Source organism: Oncorhynchus gorbuscha, linkage group LG11 (assembly GCF_021184085.1).
Source record: "Oncorhynchus gorbuscha isolate QuinsamMale2020 ecotype Even-year linkage group LG11, OgorEven_v1.0, whole genome shotgun sequence".
Classification (NCBI taxonomy): Eukaryota; Metazoa; Chordata; class Actinopteri; order Salmoniformes; family Salmonidae; genus Oncorhynchus; species Oncorhynchus gorbuscha.
Window position 1 is genome coordinate 1,936,717 of NC_060183.1, and position 16,411 is coordinate 1,953,127.

Below are 16,411 nucleotides of genomic sequence, written 5' to 3' on the forward strand. Positions count from 1 at the left end.
TATGACAGAGTGAATAACAAAATCAAAATTGCCGATTCAGTATATGTTTATGATTACTACGAGTTTAGATAGCTGACTAGTCCAACTTACCAATATAAACATTGTTAGCTGACATGGCTAATTGAGTGAATTCAAAAGTATTTACACAACAGTCACTTTTTGACAGTATCCCTTTCGATCTAAACAAATGTTCCATACATGTTTGCCCATGTAATGAAGGGGTAAGAAAGTCACTTTTTTGCCAAAACATTCAGGAGATAAAACCCATTACGCCACCATACCATCTGGAAAAGACAAAACGTTGAATTTGATATAATAGGAAAGCTTACAAAGAGTGTTGTCAAGCTAGTCAGAGTAAAAATAAAATAAAAAAAACACACAAATATAAAAACGCAACATGTTAGGTGTTGGTCCCATGTTTCAAGAGCTGAAATAAATAAAAAACAGAACATTTCTAAATTTTTATGCACAAATGTGTTTACATCCCTGTTTAGTGAGCATTTCTCATTTGCCAAGATAATTCATCCACCTGACAGGTGTGGAATATCAAGAAGCTGTTTAAACTTTGTGCTGGTGACAATAAAAGGCCACTAAAATGTGTCACACAACCCAATGCTAAAGATGTGTCATGTTTTCAGGAAGCGTGCCATTGGCAGAAATGTTGCCAGAGAATTGAATGCTCATTTCTCTACCATAAGCCACCAACATGGTTTTAGAGAATTTGGCAGTACGTCTAACCGGCCTCACAATCGCAGACCACGCGTATGGAGTCGTGTGGGTGAGCGGTTTCCTGATGTCAACGTTGTGAACAGAGTGCCCCATGGTGGTGATGGAGTTATGGTATGGGCAGGCATAAGCTACGTGCAATGAACACTATTATAGCATGTTCCAGTTCCCGCCAATGTCCAGCAACTTGAAGAGACATTGAATGGGACAACATTCCACAGGCCACAATCAACAGCCTTATGGTGGTGAAACCAGATACAGTTCTGATCCACGGCCATACCGTTTTTTATTTTACATCTGTCAACAGATCTCAGATCTCTATTCCCATTCATGTGAAAGACAGATTTGGGCCTAATGAATTTCTACTGACTGATTTCCTTATGAATCAAATCAAATTTTATTTGTCACATACACATGGTTAGCAGATGTTAATGCGAGTGTAGCGAAATGCTTGTGCTTCTAGTTCCGACAATGCAGTAATAACCAACAAGTAATCTAGCTAACAATTCCAAAACTACTACCTTATAGACACAAGTGTAAGGGGATAAAGAATATGTACATAAGGATATATGAATGAGTGATGGTACAGAGCAGCATAGGCAAGATACAGTAGATGGTAGAGTGTAGTATATACATATGAGATTAGTATGTAAACAAAGTGGCATAGTTAAAGTGGCTAGTGATACATGTATTACATAAAGATGCAGTAGATGATATAGAGTACAGTATATACATATGAGATGAATAATGTAGGGTATGTCAAAATTATATTAGGTAGCATTGTTTAAAGTGGCTAGTGATATATTTGACATAATTTCCCATCAATTCCCATTATTAAAGTGGCTGGAGTTGAGTCAGTGTGTTGGCAACAGCCACTCAATGTTAGTCTGTCTCTCGGTCCCAGCTTTGATGCACCTGTACTGACCTCGCCTTCTGGATGATAGCGGGGTGAACAGGCAGTGGTTCGGGTGGTTGATGTCCTTGATGGCCTTCCTGTGACATCGGGTGGTGTAGGTGTCCTGGAGGGCAGGTAGTTTGCCCCCGGTGATGCGTTGTGCAGTCCTCACTACCCTCTGGAGAGCCTTACGGTTGAGGGCGGAGCAGTTGCCGTACCAGGCGGTGATACAGCCCGCCAGGATGCTCTCGATTGTGCATCTGTAAAAGTTTGTGAGTGCTTTTGGAGACAAGCCAAGTCTTGAAGGAGTTCCCACATATGCTGAGCACTTGTTGGCTGCTTTTCCTTCACTCTGCGATCCAACTCATCCCAAACCATCTCAATTGGGTTGAGATCGGGGGATTGTGGAGGCCAGGTTATCCGATGCAGTACTCCATCACTCTCCTAGTTAAGTGTGCACTGAGTTCAAAATAAATCACTGACAGTGTCACCAGCAAAGCACCCCACACCAACACACCTCCTCCTCCATGCTTCACGGTAGGAACCACACATGTTCACCTACTCTGCGTCTTACAAAGACATGGCGATTGGAAGCAAAAAATCTCAAATTTGGAAAGGACAGAGGACAGGATTTCCACAGGTCTAATATCCACTGCTCATGTTTCTTGACTACCTCATGATGCTGGTTGAGAGAATGCCAAAGAGTGTGCAAAGCACAAAATACATCTAAAACCAAAATATTTGTATTTGGTTCAAAGCATTCCTTACAGACCTACACCTCAACTGGAGGTGTGTATAAAAGGGTGTGACCGTTGATCACGTTGAAGTAGCCAAACTCCTAGGAGGAACATTGGATGGTCAGTTATCATGGTCAAGTTATATTGACAAAGTTGTTGTGAATATGGGGGAGAGGTACAGTATGTCTGTTATGAAAACAAGTCCGATCTTCATTACTGTCTGTGCATCAAAGAAAGACCTAGCAAAGCTGCAGCTGGCTCAAAACAGAGCAGCACGCCTTGCACTTAACTACACACACACACACACACTAGCCTTTCACGATTAAGAGAAGTAGTCCATTTCTGTATATATTTAGAGTCATGTCATCATGGAATGATCTGTTACTCAGGTATATATAGAGTCATGTCATCATGGAATGATCTGTTACTCAGGTATATATAGAGTCATGTCATCATGGAATGATCTGTTACTCAGGTATATATAGAGTCATGTTATCATGGAATGATCTGTTACTAGAGGTTACTCAGGTATATATAGAGTCATGTCATCATGGAATGATCTGTTACTCAGGTATATATAGAGTCATGTTATCATGGAATGATCTGTTACTAGAGGTTACTCAGGTATATATAGAGTCATGTCATCATGGAATGATCTGTTACTCAGGTATATATAGAGTCATGTTATCATGGAATGATCTGTTACTAGAGGTTACTCAGGTATATATAGAGTCATGTTATCATGGAATGATCTGTTACTAGAGGTTACTCAGGTATATATAGAGTCATGTCATCATGGAATGATCTGTTACTCAGGTATATATAGAGTCATGTTATCATGGAATGATCTGTTACTAGAGGTTACTCAGGTATATATAGAGTCATGTCATCATGGAATGATCTGTTACTAGAGGTTACTCAGGTATATATAGAGTCATGTCATCATGGAATGATCTGTTACTCGGGTATATATAGAGTCATGTCATCATGGAATGATCTGTTACTAGAGGTTACTCAGGTATATATAGAGTCATGTCCTAGTGGATCTGCCACTCTGCCAAAAAAAGAATGTTTAGACTTAATAACATATTGTATCACAGCACCTCTCCTCTCTAAAGATCTCATTTAACAATATGAATACTATCTTGTCTCTCCAATATATAACTCTGAAATTAAAATAATCAAAATAATGATCTTGTGTTGTTCTTGTCTATAACTGTCATGTATGTATTATGTAGACCCCCAGGGAAGAGAAGCTGCTGTATGTGCAGTATCTAATGGGGATCCTAATAAACTAAACTGCAGCGTGAACAGCAAGAAAGTGCTCGTGACTGTGGTTGAGCAACTGCTCGCTCCTTGAGTGACAGGGGGCGGGGCTTGCTGTGGTTAGCAGCGCATGCAGCAGGAAGGAGAGCGAGAGAGAGGATTTCAAGTAGCAAACGGAGCGAACTATTTAAAAAAAACAACGGACATTTAGCAAACCAAAACATTAAAATACAGTTATACAAAAAGCCCTCCTTTATCCCTTATGAATGGGTTGACACTGGAAGCCCTTACTGTTTTATGTAACTAACTAGATAACATTTGTGTCCTTTTCTACCTTGTTGTTTAAACCAAAAGATACGCTAGCTCTTCAACTAACCCCATTTTATCTGTTATTTAGCTAGCTAGGTATACAACTAACCCCATTTTATCTATACTTTAGCTGGCTAGGTATACAACTAACCCCATTTTATCTATACTTTAGCTGGCTAGGTATACAACTAACCCCATTTTATCTATACTTTAGCTGGCTAGGTATACAACTAACCCCATTTTATCTATACTTTAGCTGGCTAGGTATACAACTAACCCCATTTTATCTATACTTTAGCTGGCTAGGTATACAACTAACCCCATTTTATCTATACTTTAGCTGGCTAGGTATACAACTAACCCCATTTTATCTATACTTTAGCTGGCTAGGTATACAACTAACCCCATTTTATCTATACTTTAGCTGGCTAGGTATACAACTAACCCCATTTTATCTATACTTTAGCTGGCTAGGTATACAACTAACCCCATTTTATCTATACTTTAGCTGGCTAGGTATACAACTAACCCCATTTTATCTATACTTTAGCTGGCTAGGTATACAACTAACCCCATTTTATCTATACTTCAGCTGGCTAGGTATACAACTAACCCCATTTTATCTATACTTTAGCTGGCTAGGTATACAACTAACCCCATTTTATCTATACTTTAGCTGGCTAGGTATACAACTAACCCCATTTTATCTATACTTTAGCTGGCTAGGTATACAACTAACCCCATTTTATCTATACTTTAGCTGGCTAGGTATACAACTAACCCCATTTTATCTATACTTCAGCTGGCTAGGTATACAACTAACCCCATTTTATCTATACTTTAGCTTCAGCTGGCTAGGTATACAACTAACCCCATTTTATCTATACTTTAGCTTCAGCTGGCTAGGTATACAACTAACCCCATTTTATCTATACTTTAGCTTCAGCTGGCTAGGTATACAACTAACCCCATTTTATCTATACTTTAGCTTCAGCTGGCTAGGTATACAACTAACCCCATTTTATCTATACTTTAGCTTCAGCTGGCTAGGTATACAACTAACCCCATTTTATCTATACTTTAGCTTCAGCTGGCTAGGTATACAACTAACCCCATTTTATCTATACTTTAGCTTCAGCTGGCTAGGTATACAACTAACCCCCTTTTATCTATACTTTAGCTTCAGCTAGCTAGGTATACAACTAACCCCATTTTATCTATACTTTAGCTAGCTATGTATACAACTTATCACCAGACCATACCATATTATCACCATACCATATTATCACCATACCATATTATCACCATACTGAGAGACCTCACCATACCATATTATCACCATACCATATTATCACCATACTGAGGGACCTCACCATACCATATTATCACCATGCTGAGAGACCTCACCATACCATATTATCACCATACGGAGAGACCTCACCATACCATATTATCACCATACTGAGGGACCTCACCATACCATATTATCACCATACTGAGGGACCTCACCATACCTTGTTTTTTCCCCTCTGAGTTCCCAGTTGTCCTGAAAGCACCGACAATCCAGGGATGACAAAGTTTGACAAAATATGCCCACGAAGGACTTCTGCACCACCTTCCTGTTCAAGTGAACACAGCACAAGGTGAGTCCAAAAATGTTGTATATTGCTGCATAAATGATGTAATATGCCAGGGAGATATGTATACTGTAGCTAAGAAAGCTAAGTGTATGTTGTGTAGTAAGCTATTAAGCCCATGTGCCTAATCATAATAATTTGGTCCCTTTTCCCCCTCATAGTTTCACCTACTGTTCTGACTTGGTGGTACACATGTAGCCTATAGCCTGTTTTAGAGAAATTATATCATTGAATATTGTAAGAGCTTTCACTGTCTGTTTATATGCCCCCTTTATTTATCCTATGGTTCTGACTTGGTGTACATGAAGAACACTGTAAGAATGGCCCATGTTATTTCTGAGCGAGCATGAGAATGATGGTGAGAATGATGAGAATGATGGTGCTGCTTATAACGTCTGTTTATATGCCCCCTTTATTTATCCTATGGTTCTGACTTGGTGTACATGAAGAACCAACACTTAACATGTTGCGTTTACATTTTTGTTCAGTATAATACAATAATGTTTTCACGGTTGTTGAGAAACCAACTGCAAAACGATCACGAATGCAACCTAATATATAATATCTATTTATTTCTGAGCGAGCATGAGAATGATGGTGAGAATGATGAGAATGATGGTGCTGCTTATAACGTCTGTTTATATGCCCCCTTTATTTATCCTATGGTTCTGACTTGGTGTACATGAAGAACACTGTAAGAATGGCCCATGTTCTGAATTATGTCGTTGTACATTTCAGGTGCTGAACAAATAGTTATATTGACTACGTCAGTCTTAGCTCGTTTATTAATGTCTTAATCTAAATGACCCATTGCCTCTTATCGTCCCTTTATGCCATAGTTTGTACATCTCAGTTGTCATTAGAAACCACATTTGTTTAAGCAAATCAGCCATATCAGCTATGTTTTTTTTAAGGCAGTAAATTAAACTGAAGGAACTGTTTCACTGCCAAATAAGGCTGCGCTGATAGCCAGGTATAGCAGTGGTAAGGCGTATGGACTCTGCGGTTGGGACAGCTTTATGTAGGTCCTAACAGTTTGTGGGCACCGCTTGTCACCGGTATAGTGCAATGAATGTATTGTTTAGTGTTATAGCTTTCCTGGCATGCATTAAAAAAAAGTTTGCCTCAACATTTAGATGCTAAAATTGCCATTGCATACCTGTCAAGCAGATGGATTATCTTGGCAAAAGGAGAAATGCTCATTAACAGGAATGTAAACAAATTTGGCCACAAAATGAGACAAATAAGCTTTTTGTCGGTGTGGAACATTTCTGTGATCTTTCGTTTCAGCTCATGAAATATGGGACCAACCAACACTTAACATGTTGCGTTTACATTTTTGTTCAGTATAATACAATAATGTTTTCACGGTTGTTGAGAAACCAACTGCAAAACGATCACGAATGCAACCTAATATATAATATCTATTTATTTCTGAGCGAGCATGAGAATGATGGTGCTGCTTATAACGTTTGTGTTCCAACTGAACAGCCAGCCCACAAGCCACTAGCTAACAAAACAGAAAAGGACAAAAAAAATAAAGTCACTAACAACAATTGAACAGTTTCAGCTAAATTGCTAGTCTTTCTTTTGTTCTGTTCTCTAGTCATATTTCACAAAGAAAACAACTTATGTTGTAATTGGTAAACACATAGCTCCACCCACCTTGTCAGCCGGTATCCGGAAACGTCCCCACTTCCGCTTTCAGACCCTTTTCTTAGCTAGCCAATATGCTAACAATAGCGCCTAGGTCAACAAGCTTTTTTTCTCTCCAGATAATTTATTTAAAACATCCCCCCCAAAAATATTACGTTCATAATTGATCAGTGTGAACTTACGATTAGACGCCAAGTAACAATACAATCAAATATTGGTCATAGTTCTCCAAACCACACCATGATGGTGATACACTGAGCCACAGCAATAAGACGAGGAACCAAGATGATTTGGTCGAGAAAAAAATAATAATGTTCATCTGCTCCCACTGCCAGCTATATACGCCATGGCTCCTTCACAGAGCAAGCGCAGGAGTAGGTGGGGCACTCAAACAAACCATTTTCCAGGACGCCTCTAATCCCGCGGGGAACTCTGGCTGTTGTAGTTTTTACATAGTTTATTGTCTCGTCTCTCTCCAGTCTATGGGAACGGGTAAATAAATCCTCGACGACTACATCTCCACGCCTACCATTTGCCTTTGCTGTTTCCATGCCGTCATTGAAATATATCGGGGAAACCATTTTTAATCTGAAAACCAGCCAATCATTACAAGCCAAAGGGGCGGTACACTCCGAGGTGTTGTCCAATGAGCGAAAGTATTGATGTCCGTGGGTGGTGTTGTGTATCTGTCAGTCAGTTTCAGAAGCGGAGAGAGAGGATCATAGAGGAAAAAGCTCTCTGGCTACGACTTTTGTCGGATTCACATACCAACATCTAAACCGAACCGGGGTCAGTGGACAAACGCTAAAAAATAAATAAAAACAACTGGAAAATTGTAGGATTAAATGATTTTATGGATTAATTTGAACCTTTTCTTTCGTCGAAAGAAAACATTCTCAACTTGACTTCATAGGTAAGGGATCGTGCTTTTTGCATGCTTTTAGGACGGGGTGAAAAAAAATATTACCGACTTGGACTACATTGAATTTCGATGCCTGGAAAACGGATTGCAATGTGATCAAATTTAATCTAGGGGGGGATGAATGAAACATCAATCGTGAACATGGAATCGTAACTCTTAAATGCACACGTTAAATCTAACATTTAATCGGTGAATCGTTTTATTTTATGAATAGTGTAACACCTAGGCTTTACCTATTTCCTCGTTTTAGAAATGACATACTTTATTTATTGTGTTGGAACAATGCGACTTGCCAACGTCATTCATTGTAACCTGCCGTGTTGTCTGTCGACTTGTTTCATAATGGTACTGAGAGGATCACTTTCTACTGGGCCAGCGACCCACTGCTGTGGGGGAATTCTTTTAAAACACGACGATTCACTTTCTAATGGTGTGTGGCTGCCTGGTAGGCATCGAATAGCTTTCGTTAACTGATTGGGAGAAAATGCTGCCTTGTTGGAGTCAGAGCTAGTCCTCCTTACGTAAGACTATGCCTACATCAGTAAACATTCCCCCTCGCTTTTTGCATCGACTTCCAATACAGTAACGTTAGTTACGTTTTTTTTTAATGGAGTTTCACAAGTCAATTGCGAATCTGAACTCGGCTACATTTTCTTTTGTTGCTTTGATTTTTTTTTTTAAGGCCAGCAACAATGTTGCAATTGAGTCAGAACTCGCTCCTTCTAGTGGCCGTAGTAGTTGTTCTGCAGCAGCTTGACACATTTCGATGTTCCCCCTCGTCGAAATGATTTCGTCCTTTTATTTGTTGCCTGATTAATTCCCGGTAAACACTTATTTTGAGTCGGGGGGGGGGGGGGAATGACTGGACCAGCGGAGTTGTCTGGGGGTGACATTGTAGCCCCCGAGATCGGCAACTCGTCGAGAGCTATTTTGGCTTTACGTTATAACCTCAAAGTAAAATGTGTCACGCCTCCTGAACAAGGATGTAATTCTTGGCGATTATTATTTGTTTAGAATTCAGTGTTTTGAAACGACTTTATTGGGCTCGATCTTGTTGCCAAGTGTTTTGTCAATTTTGCTTCTTTGTCAGAGAGGTACACTTGATGTACTCGACCGTCAGCAAATTTGTAGAGCAACTGCTTCGCTGCTCGTATAGACGAGACGGGGGTGAATCTGTTTTCAATCGTCCTGCAGCAGTCTTACTTGCAATAACTTTGCATTGTTTTGCTCTCATAGAATTAACGTTGTAATGACAAGTGCTAGTTCTTGGTTAGGGTTGTCGAGTGTAGTTTTTATCGCACTATTTGCTTACCGATCTCTGTGGAGATAGCCAGCAGATTCCGACCCTACTGTTATGCTTCGAGCTTGTTCTGAGCTGCACTGGGGTCTGAAATTGCCATCGTGATCTGATTTAACGCCCTATTCGGACAGGATTAGTTTTAGAGGTGAGGTTGGGTAACGTAATTATGTGCTAGAGCACAAAACGCCATATCTGTAATTGTATGACCGTCCGAATCTGCCATCTCTATAATTTTTACATGGCAGAAGTAACCATTCTCAAGTTTGACAGGTGTTGCTCACGGTTTGAGCAAGAAAACAATAACGTTCAATAAATTGAATGAAGTGTTGTACATAAGCTATATATGAATGATCTACATGTATCAACTTTTACAGCGAATGCTTTTATTTGTGTTTTGTGCGAATGAATTGAAAAATATCACACCTTTTTAACCCTTGCTGTTAATAGATGGCAAAGCAGCAGCATTCAACTGACCTAAACATTTGGAAATGATAACTTTCTCATCCATAGCCTTAAAACACATCTCAAGTGCAAGCGCACTGTTTAGCTCACATCTGAAGGCAGGGGGCATTTAGGACGTACTGTGCGTCGCTAAAATATCCCAATGATTATAATCAAACTTACTCAATTCAAATATTATGGCTGCACTATTACCAAAGATGAGTGTGGCACTATCACCTGGACATGTTGAAATATCTTCACTCCTACAATACAAACCTTCGGGCTTAAATAATAACTGTCAATTTATTTGAAGAAGGAAAAAAATAAATATGAATTACAGTTTTGGGGGAAAAAAACGAATTCCGTCTGAATCGTCCTCTGGAATAATGGACATTGTGGAGTAATAATCACATAACCAACCTTCTCTAGTAATTACTAGTCCCGTGTGAATAGGGCTTAAGACTCGAGATGTGGGTCAGAAAAAAATAGTCTCGGAACCATTAGTTTTCCCACAAAGCTGCTCTTTTTATCCCCATGCTAGCTACCAGTAGCCACAGCAGCCATTATGAAATGGCACTTTGTGTTGAACAACAAAGGAGTTTGACTGTCCAGAGGTGGCTACTGCTAGCTAGCATGAGAATGAAAATGGCCGTTTTCAGGAAAAGTACCTGTATTTCATTATTTTTCGGTTTATCAGTTTGGATATAGGCAACATTTGGAATACAGTTGCACATACCTGCATTGAGGATTGTTTTCCAAACAATATCTCGCGCCTGTTCCGCGGTGTGTTTTTACACTTCGTCCCTTAGTTTTTTTTGTTTGTTGTTGAACTTTGTACGATTTGCTTAATCATTTTGTGCAGTGTGACTCCCAAGGAACTCAGACTCTTCAAAAGAGCCCCCGACAGGAACCAAACAGTTCCCTTTTTTAGGGCAATGTGAACACAGCTCCCCAGGTTGGCTTTTCATTATTCCTGCACCCTACACTAGACTAGTACAAAACCATTTCCCCTGCCATAAAGTCTCTCGCATCGGGATCAAAATAGAGAGATAATGATATGTGCTGTTTCTGAACAGGCCTATTGATTAGCGATGGTCAAGGATGCACAGAAATGTCGAAATATGTGTGGAGTTTTTAGTTCAGATTCTTTGTTTTCAATATGTGATCTATAGGCTAAGATGGCTTCATAAGCTGTTTATTCTATTGTGGGGTTTGAATAGTGTGAGAAGTCAACATATTTGGTGAGAATCACAACATAGGGTAAAATATCCTTTCTAGTTCTTAAAGGGCCAGTAGCCTACGATGGGTGTTCAATTTTTACATTCCAGCATCATTTCATCTGCAGTTATTCTTCTGCTATTTATTCTGTTACGATTAACATGGAAATATTATATTAGTATTTAAAATCTAGCCAGTGATAACATTCTGATGGAATGGCTTCTCCTGCACTTTGTAAAAAACCCAGAGTGCATTGTGGGAATGTTGGAAAAAGATATTGGTTCCTTTCTAAACATAGCAATGTGAACGCAAAGGGTATTCGGATCGCAAAATAGGTGACGTGAACTGGCAAAATAGTTCTCATCCAAAGCCAAGAGCAGTTTGAATACAAAAATAACTTGATTTATTTAGCTTTTTCTTACCCCAGAGTTCACTTTAAAGTGGACCGAGTTAGGTTCTTTTCAAGAGGACTATATGTCAAAACACCCTTAAAGGGATAATCAACCACAAGCTATATAAATTGCATTTATTAACATCTACATTAGTTTTTTTGAGAAGTTTATTTTATTACAGACAACTTAATGCATACTTTTATGTTATGGAAGATGGAGAAAAAATGAACTAATTATATATATTTTTTAAACTGCAAAGTATTTTTCCAGAGTGTACTATTAATTACATATAATTTTGTCCTTGAAACCTTTAATTGAAATGCTGTAGAATTCCATTAATTCCTATGGAGGACTGCTGGGGGGTGCCAATATGGCTGACCGGTGGCTTCATAGCCTCTCACTGGCCAATACGTAGTATCAGCAGTCCAGGGTATATATATATTTTTGTCATTGGGAGCATTGGGAGATTTTACTTTAAAAAGAAAAATATATATTTAACACGTTCCCATTTACAACAGTGACCTGGCCAAGATAAAGCAAATCTTGTTCGACACTTACAACAACACAGAGTTACACATGGAACAAACAAACGTTCAGTCAATAACACAGTAGAAAAATATATGTACAGGGTGTGGAAATGTAGAAGATTAGGGAGGTGAGGCAATAAATAGGCCATAGAGGCGAAATAATTAGTAGTTGGGTGTGGCTATTTACAGATGGGCTGTGTACAGGTACAGTGATCGGTAAACTGCTCTGACAGCTGATGCTTAAAGTTAGAGAGGGAGATAAGATTCCAGCTTCAGTGATGTAAAAAAATAATAATAATAATTTTGCAATTCATTCCAGTTAATGTCAGCAGAGAACTGGAAGGAAAGTCGGCCAAAGTAAGTGTTGGCTTTGGGGATGACCAGTGAGATATACCTGCTTAAATATACCTGCTGAAATATACCGGCTGCTACTTAAAGGTTAAAGATAGAGAACGACCAACCTGGATTTTTTTCCGGGCTGATGCAGATTTTTGGGGGTCAAGGAGGACAAAATAGTGGTAATTTTATTTGAATGGTAAATCTCTTGATAAACTCGGTAAATTAAGACGGAAAAGACCTACCTCCGAATTCGAAACAACTCAATTGGCTTGTTCATCCATCTGTCAAGAAATAGTCAAGTTCCAACCCGGCCAACTCCACCCCCTTTCACATCTCTTTCCAACGTTTATATCGCTTGGTGACGTTTACTGCTACCATGACAACTACCTCAATGGCGATGACATTCGCTACCAAGCCATAGATAATGCATAATATCTAATAAGGAGAGCGTGGGTAAAAAAATAAATAAAATAAATGAAACAACGCTGCACTTTGCCTGAGTGACTCATCTGCCAATACTTTGAGAAGTGAGAACGCACACGAATGTCTTGGTCTATAAACACGCAGGAAGACTCTTAGGTAGCTAAACCTATTGCCAACCTTCTTCTCCCTATTAAGACAATCGTCTAATCTGACGATCAACTGTCAATTTACGTATCCGATTGCGGCTGGTCCGATCAGCACACCAGCGAATAGCTAACGTTACACTGCAAGACAGATGGCTCGTTGCTGAAAATGGTGCATGTTCAGAATGATAACCAGCTAACGTTAGCTGGCTACGCTGGATATTAGCTCCTATATCATGATATCTTAGCACCATGTTTATCTAGCCAGCTAGCTAGCGTAGTAGCTAATATAGCTAGCAAACGCCACAGATGAACGGGTCAGTTATAGTAATCTTTGCTAACAGGTCACATAACTTATCAGTTTAGCTAGCTTGCTTATTGCATGCATGTCGACACAAGCCTTATTATTAATAAACTAATATTTGCAACAGGAGTTTGATTCTGGTCATTCATCCGTTTCTCAATAATGTCTGTTGGAGAATGAGCAAGCTGGCTGCTGATTCTCCCCGCGATTTTTAAATTTATTTTACCTTTATTTAACCAGGCAAGTCAGTTAAGAACATATTCTTATTTTCAATGACGTTCTGCCCCTGAACTGCCTGTTCAGGGGCAGAATGACAGATTTGTACCTTGTCAGCTCGGGGGTTTGAACTCGCAACCTTCCGGTTACTAGTCCAACGCTCTAACCACTAGGCTACGCTGTCGCCCCAAATGTAGAGGGACGATCGGCTGACCAGAATTTTGACTTCGATACCAGTATTAACATACTCTATACCAAAACGATACAGAATCTATACTGTACCACTGCCTAAACAAATCTACGTATTAGCTAAAGTCATAAAATAACCACGGAACTTTTGTTTTTATTTTTTTTACATTGAATGTTGAGAACTGGTAAAACAACTTAAAAATAGAATATCTTCTATTCTGTATTTAATTTCTTTACAAAATAAAACCCCATATTAAATAACAGAATATCTTAAATGTACCTGACGCAAAACCATATGAGACTCGGAGCAAACAAAATAATTGTACAAATACATTTAAACAGTTTTTAAATGGTCATTTGATATATACAGTGCCTTTGGAAAGTATTCAGACCCCTTGACCTTTTCCACATGTTACGTTACAGCCTCATTCTAAAATGGATACAACAAAAAAACCTATTCATCAATCTACACACACCCTGTAATGTCAAAGCAAAAAGAGGTTTGTAGAAATGTTTGCAAATGTATAAAAAACAAAAACTTATTTACATACGTTTTCAGACCCTTTGCTATAAGATTTGAAATTGAGCTCTGGTTGTTTCCACCTGTGGTAAATTCAATTGATTGGGCATGAGTAGACAGTGCATGTCAGAGCAAAAACCAAGCCACGAGGTGGAAGGAATTGCCCGTAGAGCTCAGAGACAGGATTGTGTCGAGGCAAAGATCTGGGGAAGGGGACCAACAGAATTATGCAGCATTGAAGGTTCCCAAGAACACAGTGACCTCCATCATTCTTAAATAGAAGAAGTTTAGAACCATCAAGACTCTTCCTAGAGCCGGCCAAACTGTGCAATGGAGATGGGAGAACCTTCCAGAAGGACAACCACTCTGCAGCTCTCTACCAATCAGGCCTTTTATGTTAGAATGGCCAGCCAAAAGGCACCTAAAGAATCTCAGACCATGAGAAACTAGATTTATCTGGTCTGATGAAACCAATTTGAACTCTTTGGCCTGAATTCTAAGCATCACGTCTGAAGGAAACCTGGCACCATCCCTACTGTGAAGCATGGTGGTGGCAGCATCATGCTGTGGGGATGTTTTTCAGCAGCAGGGCCTGGGAGACTAGTCAGGATCGAGGGAAAGATGAACGGAGCAAAGTACAGAAAGATCCTTGATGAAAACCTGCTCCAGAGCGCTCAGACCCTCAGACTGGGGCGAAGATTTACCCTCCAACAGAACAACGACACTAAGCACACAGCCAAGATAACGCAGGAGTGGCTTCGGGACAGGTCTATGAATGTCATTAAGTGGCCCAGACTTGAACCCGGTCGAACATCTCTGGAGAGACCTGAAAATAGCTGTGCAGTGACGCTCCCCATCCAACCTGACAGAGCTTGAGAGGATCTGCAGAGAAGAATGGGAGAAACTCCCCAAATACAGGTGTGCCAAGCTTGTAGCGTCATACCCAATAAGACTTGAGGCTGTAATCGCTCCCAAAGGTGCTTCAACAAAGTACTGAGTAAAGAGTCTGAACATTTATGTAAATGTCATATTTCCGTTGTATTTAAAAAAATATATGTTTGCAAAAATAAAATGAACTGTTTTTGCTTCATCATTATAGGGTATTGTGTGTAGCTTGATGAGGGGGGGAAAAAACTATTTAATCCATTTTAACACTAACAAAATGTGGAACAAGTCAAGGGGAGGCAGGTAGCCTAGTGGTTAGAGGGGAGGGGCGGCAGGTAGCCTAGTGGTTACAGGGGAGGGGCGGCAGGTAGCCTAGTGGTTAGAGGGGAGGGGCGGCAGGTAGCCTAGTGGTTACAGGGGAGGGGCGGCAGGTAGCCTAGTGGTTACAGGGGAGGGGCGGCAGGTAGCCTAGTGGTTACAGGGGAGGGGCGGCAGGTAGCCTAGTGGTTAGAGGGGAGGGGCGGCAGGTAGCCTAGTGGTTAGAGGGGAGGGGCGGCAGGTAGCCTAGTGGTTAGAGGGGAGGGGCGGCAGGTAGCCTAGTGGTTAGAGGGGAGGGGCGGCAGGTAGCCTAGTGGTTAGAGCTCTGGAACAGTAACCGAGAGGGGATCAAATCCCCGAGCTGACAAGGTAAGAATCTGTTGTTCTGCCCCTGAACAGGCAGTTAACCCACTGTTCCTAGGCCATCATTGTAAGTAAGAATTTGTTCTTAACTGACTAAAGGTTAAATATATATATATATAATAATTATTATTATTATTTCCGAATGCACTGTTTATATGTTACATAGTCCCCAGGCCACAGTCAAACCAGTACCAGTCAAAGGTTAGGACACCTACTCATTCATTTTATATTCTTCAAAGTAGCTACACTGTGCCTTGATGACAGCTTTGCACACTCTTGGCATTCTCTCAACCAGCTTCACGAGGTAGTCACGTGGAATGCATTTCAATTAAAAGGCGTGCCTTGTTAAACGTTAATTTGAAGGAATTTCTTTGCGTAATGCATTTGAGCCAATCAGTTGTGTGACAAGGTAGGGGTGGTATACAGAAGATGGCCCTATTTGGTAAAATACCAAGTCCATATTATGGCAAGAACAGCTCAAATAAGCAAAGACTTCAAAGACATGAATGTCACTCAATCAGGAAAATTTCCAATTTTTTTTCCAAAAAGTTTCTTCAAGTGCAGTCGCAAAACCATCAAGCACTATGATGAAACTGGTTCTCATTAGGACCACCACAGGAAAGGAAGACCCAGAGTTACCTCTGCTGCAGAGGAGAAGTTCATTAGAGTTACCAGCCTCAGAAAT

The 16,411-nt window shown here is 40.1% G+C and overlaps 2 protein-coding genes across 4 annotated transcripts in view; one reads left to right on the forward strand and one right to left on the reverse strand.

The window, feature by feature from the left end:
• The window catches only part of ggps1 (geranylgeranyl diphosphate synthase 1), a 32,811-nt gene extending 25,049 nt beyond the window's left edge, over positions 1-7,762 (reverse strand). For 2 of the 3 annotated variants that reach the window (XM_046368403.1, XM_046368405.1), the window contains exon 1: positions 7,236-7,762. The gene's annotated coding sequence lies outside the window, so the exon portion shown is untranslated. Of the gene's footprint in view, positions 1-5,447; positions 5,553-7,235 lie in introns of all 3 variants that reach the window. The other variant, XM_046368404.1, reaches the window with a different exon arrangement.
• A 171-nt stretch (positions 7,763-7,933) lies between these two features.
• arid4b (AT-rich interaction domain 4B) overlaps positions 7,934-16,411 on the forward strand; it is a 232,979-nt gene continuing 224,501 nt past the window's right edge. The window contains exon 1 of the mRNA XM_046290716.1: positions 7,934-8,139. The gene's annotated coding sequence lies outside the window, so the exon portion shown is untranslated. The remainder of the gene's footprint in view (positions 8,140-16,411) is intronic.